We start from the raw sequence: 10,000 nt of genomic DNA, 5'->3' as shown, positions 1-10,000 counted from the left end.
AAATTATGAGGTGTTGGTTCGCGCCTGTCCTCCATAGTATGGAAATATGTCACAAAGTTTAACAAGGTTTTTTAATATAGATCCACAGAATATTGGTATAAGTGTTTCAGTGTATTCAAGTATGGTATAATAAATTATGGTGTTTATCTAGTTTATTTTTACTTTCATCATATTTTGCTTTTGTTTTGATAACCCCAAATTCGAGACTATCTCTTTACAACCTTTCCTTTTCATAAACTATCATACTTTCATAAATCAGAGTCCATTTTCTGTAGGCTGTTTTTGAACCCAGTCAACGACGGGTATTTTGCTAGTATATATATAAACTTACACCGACACTCATATATACATATACATACGTGTATATATACATATATATACACATACATACATATATCACTGTTTCATTGATTTCTACACTTCTTTTTCTAACTATTCCATACTGTTACTTTCATAGTTTCATTGACCTTTTGGGTACACCCTGGGGCTGTTGGGTTCAATACAATATCAAATCCCAAATCACATAATAGCAGAACCTAACCTTTTATTTGTATTACCCAGATAAAAAAAACTATTATCCTTTTATTTTGTTTACTGCCTGATTCAAGGGCACTATTGTTTGACCAGCTTACTGTTTAAGGGAGATGGAAAAATCGTATTAAATACGACAGTATCTAATTTTGTCAAGTATATAATGATGTTACCCAACCGCCTGTGGTGTTTGAAACATACATTAATGTTAATTTCGAACACCACAGGTGGTTGGGTACAGTCGAAATAGAGCTGAGTTTGAGCATTTATTATGTTAATAATCCCGGACAATTCCCAATTTCCTTGCTGACTCTATTTGTTGGTGGGTGACTCAAAATATGGAAACATGATTTCAGCTTAACGCATTTGGTGATTGATAATAATATTTAATAATAATATTGTTTGGTGACGGAAGCCATTGAATCGGGGAGGATAGTATTCCCGATTGTTTTATCTAAACTTAGGAATCCGGATTGATCCGAAAGTCAGTCCCAAGGTTCGCGCAGCGTGAGATGCTTTCAATTAAAGATTAATCAATATGCTCAAGTGATTTTTACAAATTAGCCAATCAGGGCGAATTTAATTTTGATAATGCGGAATGAGACGTCAGATCTCGTCAACTTTTCCCTGTGACCTCACTATAAGAAAGTATTTGAGAACGAATTTTCGCACGTCTGCGTTGTTAAAAAATACAGAAATGCATATTTTCTTCATTTAGTTCCATTGTATAATAATGAAACATTGTAGTCCAGAGTTTTATTTAATAATTAACCATTATAAAAACAAAAGCTGACGACTGGAGTTTTATTTTATTCATTGCCTACGGGATTTGTGACTTAACTACCACACAAGACCGTCCACTTGAGTTAATTTCTTTCAAGACACAGCAAGCCGAAAAGGGCAGCTACACCGACGCTGGATGCAGACTGTAGCCCGCGGCACTCATATCTCCTCAGAGAGTGTGAGTTGTTTCCTTTGTTGTATTTCTCCTATTTTTTTTTTTTTAATTTTTAAAAATTTTGTTATTTTACTTGAGGACCACTGGAGAAGATAGACATAACCATCATCGCACACCAAACTCCGTCAACGTATAAGCGGTCAAGGCCATGCTGCTGAACTTTTTTGAAAATCGGAACCACCTAGAACTACACTTACGTACACATGAAAATTCTGGAGTATTCATCGAGTTACGATTGCTGCTGTTTTACCAGGACATGACCCTTTGGAACTCCATAGCTGTCTTCGTCGTGTTACAACAGTAGGAAGGATTAATAGACTGGCTCTGTTTCTCGAGAGAAAAGAAGAAAATTATGCATAAATTGTAGACTATTAAAATCGAATTTTGTTATAGGATATATTATTAGTCGGGGCTACTGTTAACAGAGACGGAGAAAAAATACTACTTTCGCTTTATCGGGAGCTTATCTAGGAAAATTATTTATCGTGCAACGACCGATTCCAGCGCAATTTTCTTATTAAATAAGCACTTTAATTTTCCAAACAAATCGAATACCTCTCAGGTGGTCTGACTCTGGCTAGATATATTTCCAGCTCTCTGCTCTCACCCTTTTTCTTTTGGTCAAGCTACAATCGCTGCAACATCCGCCACATTATTAAATGCTGCTGCATCGCAAACGTCTACAAGATATGTTGTTAGGGAGTGTTATTTAGGTTGAGCTTGTGCTCAGAAGAATGGGAGAAATTATTAATATATTAAAGTCGAATTTTGATTAATGCATGATTATAGAGAATTAGATTGGGTAACCGTTTTAGAGTGATGGAGCAAAACGATTGTTAAGTTGTGTATTACACAAAATTTAAGTAATTGTTAATTGACGCTTTGATTTTGTTTAGAAATATACTAGACCTAAACGTAACCCGTTGGATCACAGCTACTACTACTACTACTACTACTACTACTACTACTACTACTACTACTACTACTACTACTACTACTACTTATCAATGGGTTCAATATAATACATTTGCCAGCCATTTATGTATAAAATGTGCTGCCACAGTGAGTTGATTGTCATGAAGTTTAAAACACCCATACCAAGAATCTGGCTGTGTCACGTTCCAAATATGTTGGTTCAACTTTCATAATAGGTGCTCGGCAGAGCTCTAATCTATAATTCATCTTGTAAAACATTCGCAATAAAAAAACTCGATTGTCTACAACTACTGAAAAAACAAAACAAAAAAAACAACAACAAATAAAAACAAAACAAACAAAAAAAAAACTAAATAGAATTCTCCTGTACAAAGTTTTTTTTTTTTCTCCAAAACTGTCTGTTTGTGGAACACAATACCGCCAGAGCCCTTCCCAGCTGATAATAACATAGTCGTTTTCAAGTCCACTGTAAATAAATTCTTGTTTAGCCGTCGTACTAAACAATCATACTTATATGTAGTATAATACATATAAGCCCTTTATATTATACTAGTCTGGGTGCCCGGCGTTGTCCGGGTGTGCGTTACGAAAAAAAAGTTGTAGTAGACAGGCAGGCTCGAACCCGTGACGCGAAGGCGGAAAAAAAAGTGGAGATATGTGCAAGGGTGTGTGTAATGGTGGATGCTCTGACGAACTACAAGCCCTCTTACCCCCTCGACGAACATACCCCGACAAGCAGCGAAGTCCCACCCCTACACAGTTGAGATCTCTAGATGTAAGAAAGCCTTTTATTCTAATAGTTTCTTCCCCAGAATTGCAGCACTTTGGAATTCTCTTCCGGTTTCCTGCTTCCCCAACTGTACTGACATGCAGAAGTTCAAGTGTAATGTAAACAAACATCTTGCTACTCAACTCCCTACATAGTATCCCTTCAACTTAGGTTCCTGATAGTAGCCCCCCTATAGCAGTGTCAGAAATTTCGTGAAAACTATTGAATAATTCCATCCGCTATCTTTCGAAGCTTATAACTCCTCGAAAAATGTGATTCAAGCTCTAATTTTTTTTCAGTTAAAGGAGCAAAGAGCAAGGTTTCATTAAAAAAAAAAAAAACAAAACAACGTGTTTTTTTTTTTAAAAAAGGTTTTAAACTTCGGACTTTACAAGGAAATTTCTAAAAAACACTACTTTTTTGTTTTAAATTTGAATATATTATTTATTGATCCTTTATCTCCAATTTGTGATATATAAAACTTTGGTACATAAATTAATTATTTACTTTTTAATAGACATTTGAAAATGGGGGGCTTGATTAAAAAAAAAATTCGTTTGTCTAAAATATTATATTCGGTTTATTGGAAAGAGCATAAAATTTCACGTTGACTCTGAAAATATCGTAAAAATAGAATCAATAGAAAAATTTTGATAGATTTTTAAAGTTTAAAAATTGAAAAATACTTAACTCGCACATTAAATTAATTTAATTACTATTTCAAAAAAAAAATATTTCTATTACTTTTTATAAAACGTTAATAGTTTATTTTGGAAGTATAATCCATAAAGAAAATAAACAACCCCTTTTTAAAAGAGAAATTATGAGTTTTTTTTATACTTTATTTGCAGTTTCGTGTTAGAGGTGTCAAAGATTCCTACAAAAATTCTGATACACCTAGCCCTCCCCCCCTACATCAAAGTTGTTTAGTAAAATAAAAGGAAACTTGCGGACGCAAATATATATATATATATATATATATATATATATATATATATATATATATATATATATATATATATATATATATATATATATATATATCTTAGTAGCAACCAGTCTCGAACCCGTAACGCGCCAGAGGAAAAAGAGATGAATAATAAAAAAAAAAACAACTTACGATGTGATTACCTTGGTTGTGACGCCACGGGCGATCGAAACAACGCCTTTTAAGCGACGTCGTGAACGTGAAGGCTGAATGACTTGCAAAAAATTTTAGCGAAAAAAAGACCGTCCCTGCCCAGTTGAGGGTGAAGAAATTAATATTTGTGCCCAATTTTCTATATTTGTCGTCTGAAGGGTCGACCTTCAAAATGATACCGATCTCGCGAAAACCAAAACACCTCTATCGAAAGTTTTAGGCAGACATATAGACATTAAAAAAATGGCTTCCTTCAGTCTTGACAGACTATGGATACCCAACTGCAAGGGTGCCCGTACGCGGAATTTTTTTGGCAAGAGTTGCGCAATCACCAACCACACCTCTCTTGAGTCGACATTGTTAAATACCAGTAGCAAGTGGGGTTCAGGACGACTGGAAACAATGCCGAGATAAGCGGAAAGCACATACAACGCTTAGAATTTCCAAATGGTCACCCATCTGGTACTAGTCAGTCTCAATGTTGCTTAACTTCGGTGATCTTACGAGAACCGCTGTGTCAACGTGATTATGTCGTATACATGATGATTGCAACGTCTTGTCTGACGAGTGCCACTCCCTCAGACATTTAAAATATATGAGCCCAAATGCCTGAGGGAGTATCTATACAAATATGATGTTACAGAGTCTTAGCTTTGTACGACAGCTAAGTCTCTCTCTCGGTTCAAAATGTTGAGATCCAGCAACAAGCAAGAGCAAGATAGCCAGCAACAAATTAAACTGCAGACCAGCTTAATGCGGGTAATGGTCTTCCGCTTTAAGGTTTTTTTAAATCAAAGATTTGCTTCTCCTAGAAAGGTTGCCTTCACCACGGCTTACGGGAGCCCTCTCCACCCCAATACACATACACACACACACACACAAATATACACGGTGCTAGTTGGCCGTTGACCCAGAAAAAGAGTTCATTCGCCCTTACATACATACATACATACATACATACATACATACATTTAAACGGACAGATGTGATTACATACATACATACATACATACATACATTTAAACGGACAGGTGTGATTTATAGTATAGATATCCCCGTTTTGATACTCTGCTATTCAACAATATCAAAAGGAGCGGCTACAAATAAGGCGTGAACATTTGACGCCGACTGAGGAAAAACGAGTGTTTGAGCATTGTTGGTGCAAAGAGAGAAGCGTGGACAAACACAACACGTTTAACCCCCTCTGAAAAGAGGCGTTAACCATTGCTAGTTTGACGCAACACGATGCCAAAAAAAAAAAACACCCATAGAAAGATCGTTGCCACCCCTTAACACGAACACACATGTAGAGACAAACACGTGCACTCAAACACGTGAGGTCGTCCCCACAAAACATAACACACACACACACACACACACACACACACACACACACACACACACACACACACACACACACCGAAGTGCTAACAACGAACACACGATTCAAAATGTCACGATTATTTTTTATATTTATTTCTTCTAGTGCGGATTTAATAGGCCTCTATTATTTTGACGATCTGTGTGATCATTTTGAGATGAGTTCGTCTTTCTTTTAATGAGTTTTAGATGTGAGATTCTGAGGAAGGGGCCATGTTTATTTTACGCGGTGTCTTATAAATACAACTGTACACGTTATATATCAACCCACACAACTTATATACGTTTGCGTAAATACTTTATATATATATATATATATATATATATATATATATATATATATGTGTGTGTGTGTGTGTGTGTGTGTGTATGTGTGTGTGTGTGTGTGTGTGGAATGTAGGGGTGCGTGTGTGCATGCATTACAGAAGACTAGAACATCAGCGGTACCGTCGGTTTCAAATCCACGCAGCGGGGACCTATGTTTCGTCTTTCATGGGGTACTCTCTTCAGACTTTGTTGATGTCTGTTTATGAGAGAGACATATACAGTGTTTGAAGAGAATTCAACATGGACAACATACTACAGTCCCTCTTAATTTAGATCTAAAACTAACTTAACCGATTTTTTTGTGATCTTTTGTAATATATATATATATATATATATATATATATATATATATATATATATATATATAACTCTTTTATTGATATGTTAATGTTGCAGACAGATTGTAGGTTAATATAACAAGTCCTCGTCAAGCGACTAAAAAAAAGCTTTGTCTTCCACAGAATAAAACAAGTTTTCGTTACACACACACACACACACGCACACACACACATATATATATATATATATATATATATATATATATATATATATATATATTAAGTAATGTGATTGATAATTTAAAATTTAAAAATCAAATTATAATTAAATTAAAAATCCGTTTAATAAGAAGGAACAACAACAAAATCAATTATCTGTACGATCGTTTCGGAAAACAATGCTTTTTATTGTGGTAGACATCAAGTTACGTACAATAATTATTACATATAGTTTTTTAATAAGCAAGGTCTCCTCGTCAGCAACTTTTGAAGGGTTTTTATTAAATTTAAAAGACACCATAAATAAACCTAGCATTAAAAGTAAGGCAGATGTATCTGAAACAAATTGAAATCAAAGGTCTGGATTTATAATTTATAAGAAAATTAATATGGGTTAGAGATAGAAAAAGAAATAGAGTAAATTACATGTTGTACTTAAAGCAAACTTATAATTTAATATATCTTCCAATTGCAAGTTATCAAGATAATGAAAAGCTTTTTTTTTTTACAATTGTTGTACTAATTATGGGTACTATATGATAAAATATACTTTAATAAATCGATGGATTAAATATATATATATATATATATATATATATATATATATATGTATTAAGCTACATATAATGTAACTGTGTAAACAACCTATACCTCATTTGATTGGCCTTTGATACTTCTATAATTTTACCTGTTCATATTTGACTCTAATTGAAATATTCTAGTGTTACGTCAATTTAAAAAATTACTTCAAATTGAGGAGGTAAAAAAAGAAAGTCCGCAGCAATAAATTTGCTTAAAACCAGTTTACATTATCTCCCCTGGATCAGTTTAAAATATTCACCAACAGGCAACAAAGCATCTCTAATCATAATTGTTGGTGTTTCAGGTTATACAATGTAACATTTAGTCCATATGCCACGACGTTTTCTTAGAGATACTCCGGAGCTTATTAATCTCCACCTTTCTGGTTTATCCAATCGAGAAATCGGCCGCAAATTGAAATGTGATGAGAAAATGGTACGAAAGACTGTGCTAAAGCACCAAAACACCGGCGGTGCTCGTGATGTCCCTAAATCTGGTCGTACTAGAGTTATTCTTACAGGGAAGACAATGCTATCAAGATATGCAGCTTAAGAAACAGATTTGAAACGGCTCCCCAAACCCAACAACAGTGCAATCTTGTTGAAAAATGCTCTCTTTCTACTGTCAAGAACAGATTAAGGAATTTAATTTTCGAGGATATGTTGCAAGACGCAAGCCAATGATTTCTGTAAAGAACAGAAAGCACCATCTGGACTTCGTCAGATGCAATGAAGATCGTGACTATGCATATTAGTCAAAAGTGACTTTTAGCGACGAAAGCTAGTTCAATAGGCTAGGCAGTGATGGTAGGCAGTACGTCCGTCGGAGGAAAGACGAAGAATGTTATCCTAGGGGCTCAGTTTCAACGTTACAAGGCGGTGGAGGCACAGTTTTGGTGTGGGGCATTATTAGTATCAATGGTCGAGGGCCTATAGTTCGCTTGCAAGGTCGAATTAATTCGACCAAGTACATTAACACGTTGACTGAGCATTTTATACCCAACATTGGTCGGAATTTGGATGATAGTCCCATCTGAATGCAGGATAATGCTCCTATTCACACAGTTGGTAATGTGAAGAAGTTTCTGGAAAAGCATGATATTTCGTGTTTGGATTGGCCTGCACAATCTCCAGACCTCAATCCTATCGAAAACGTATGGCATTACATCAAGCAACAGCTACGCAATGATAAAATTTCAAATTTAGAAGAACTTTGGACAAAAATTAAAGAAAAATGGGATGCCATTTCCCCGGAGTATTACTGCAGTCTAATTCAAGGAATTCAGAACAGATTGCAGGCTGTCAAATTGCAGAAGGGCTATGCTACTAATTATTAACTAGTTCCTTATGTTCCTGTTGTATTTGCGTTGCATTAATGTCCTAAAGTTACGTTTAAATAACAATTTTCTATTGTGCGGACTTTCTTTTTGCCTCCTCAATTTGAAGTTATTTTTTACATTGACGTGAACACTAGAATATTTCAATTAAAAGTCAAATATGACCATGATAAAATTATAGAAGAATAGAAGGCCAATCAAATGAAGTATAGTTTATTAAACAGTTACATTAAATTAAGCTTAAATTTGCAGTTTTTGAAAAAATATTACAAGTGCGGACGTTCTTGTTGTCGCATGTATATATATATATATATATATATATATATATATATTTAGGCAGCATTTTCTCATTTAGACAAATATTATTGAATAGCACGGAATTATTCTGTTTTACAATTTTCTTTTTTATCTTCTCCAATCTCCGAATAGTCCTTTTTGTGTTTTTCTCGAAATTGTATATGTTGGATCCATAACCGCGAGCGCTTTCGACAGAAGTACTTCTATCATCCTCGGGCATATTGTAGAAATAAATGTAGGGCTTGTTTTTTTAATTTACTTATATATATTTTTCTTCCTAGTCACGTGGTAATTTGTTACAAGTTAAGTGGGCGGACTTTTGTTTAACATATATTAAACAGATTTATATATACAAACACATATATACATTTTCAAACATTTATCCCAAACATTTCAAAATGTTCCGGCTTCACTCATAATTAATATTATTTATCTGATGCTTCTTTGTTTTAATGTACAATGCTTCGAGTATTCTTAGCCTATTTACATTTCTCTCACTCTGCAATACTCTTGAGTTTTCTACCATAATACTTCGAAAAACAATTTCGAGAAAAACACAAAAAGGACTATTGTATATGTATGCATAAAGGACTATTGTATATGTATGCATATGTATATATATATACATACATATGTGTATGCAATATATTTATATACGTATGTATACATATATATATATACACACATATATATATTTTAAATATATATATATATATATATATATAGATAGAGATAGATATATACATACGTATGCATACACACACATATATATAGTATGCATGCATATATATATATATATTTATATGTATACATATATACGTATATTTGCGTATAAAATTATTAGGACTATGACAACAGCATATTCTTATCATTGTTTTTACTCTTGAGTATATATCCGACACACACACACACAGTAAATTAATCGAGAACCGCATCACTCTATATAAAAGCATATAAGATATCAATGGATACACACTCGAGATTCAAAACAATGAAAAGAATATGCTGTTGTCATAGCCCTAATGATTATAAATCTATGCACATGCAATAGGTCTCTCTATAATATAATATAATATATTATAACTTCAAAATAATGTCCATAATGAAAATTGGAAAACTAATTTAAGCACAAATATAAACTAGTTCGTCATTCGTGACATTTAAAATTTAAATAAACTTATAGGTGAAAAAATAAGAAAAAGAAAAAAATAAAGAAGGGAATGATATATATGTATATATATATATA

The sequence above is a fragment of the Euprymna scolopes genome, chromosome 26 (genome assembly GCF_053919585.1).
Source record: "Euprymna scolopes isolate OS-2025 chromosome 26, ASM5391958v1, whole genome shotgun sequence".
Classification (NCBI taxonomy): Eukaryota; Metazoa; Mollusca; class Cephalopoda; order Sepiida; family Sepiolidae; genus Euprymna; species Euprymna scolopes.
This window is presented reverse-complemented; position numbering follows the sequence as displayed.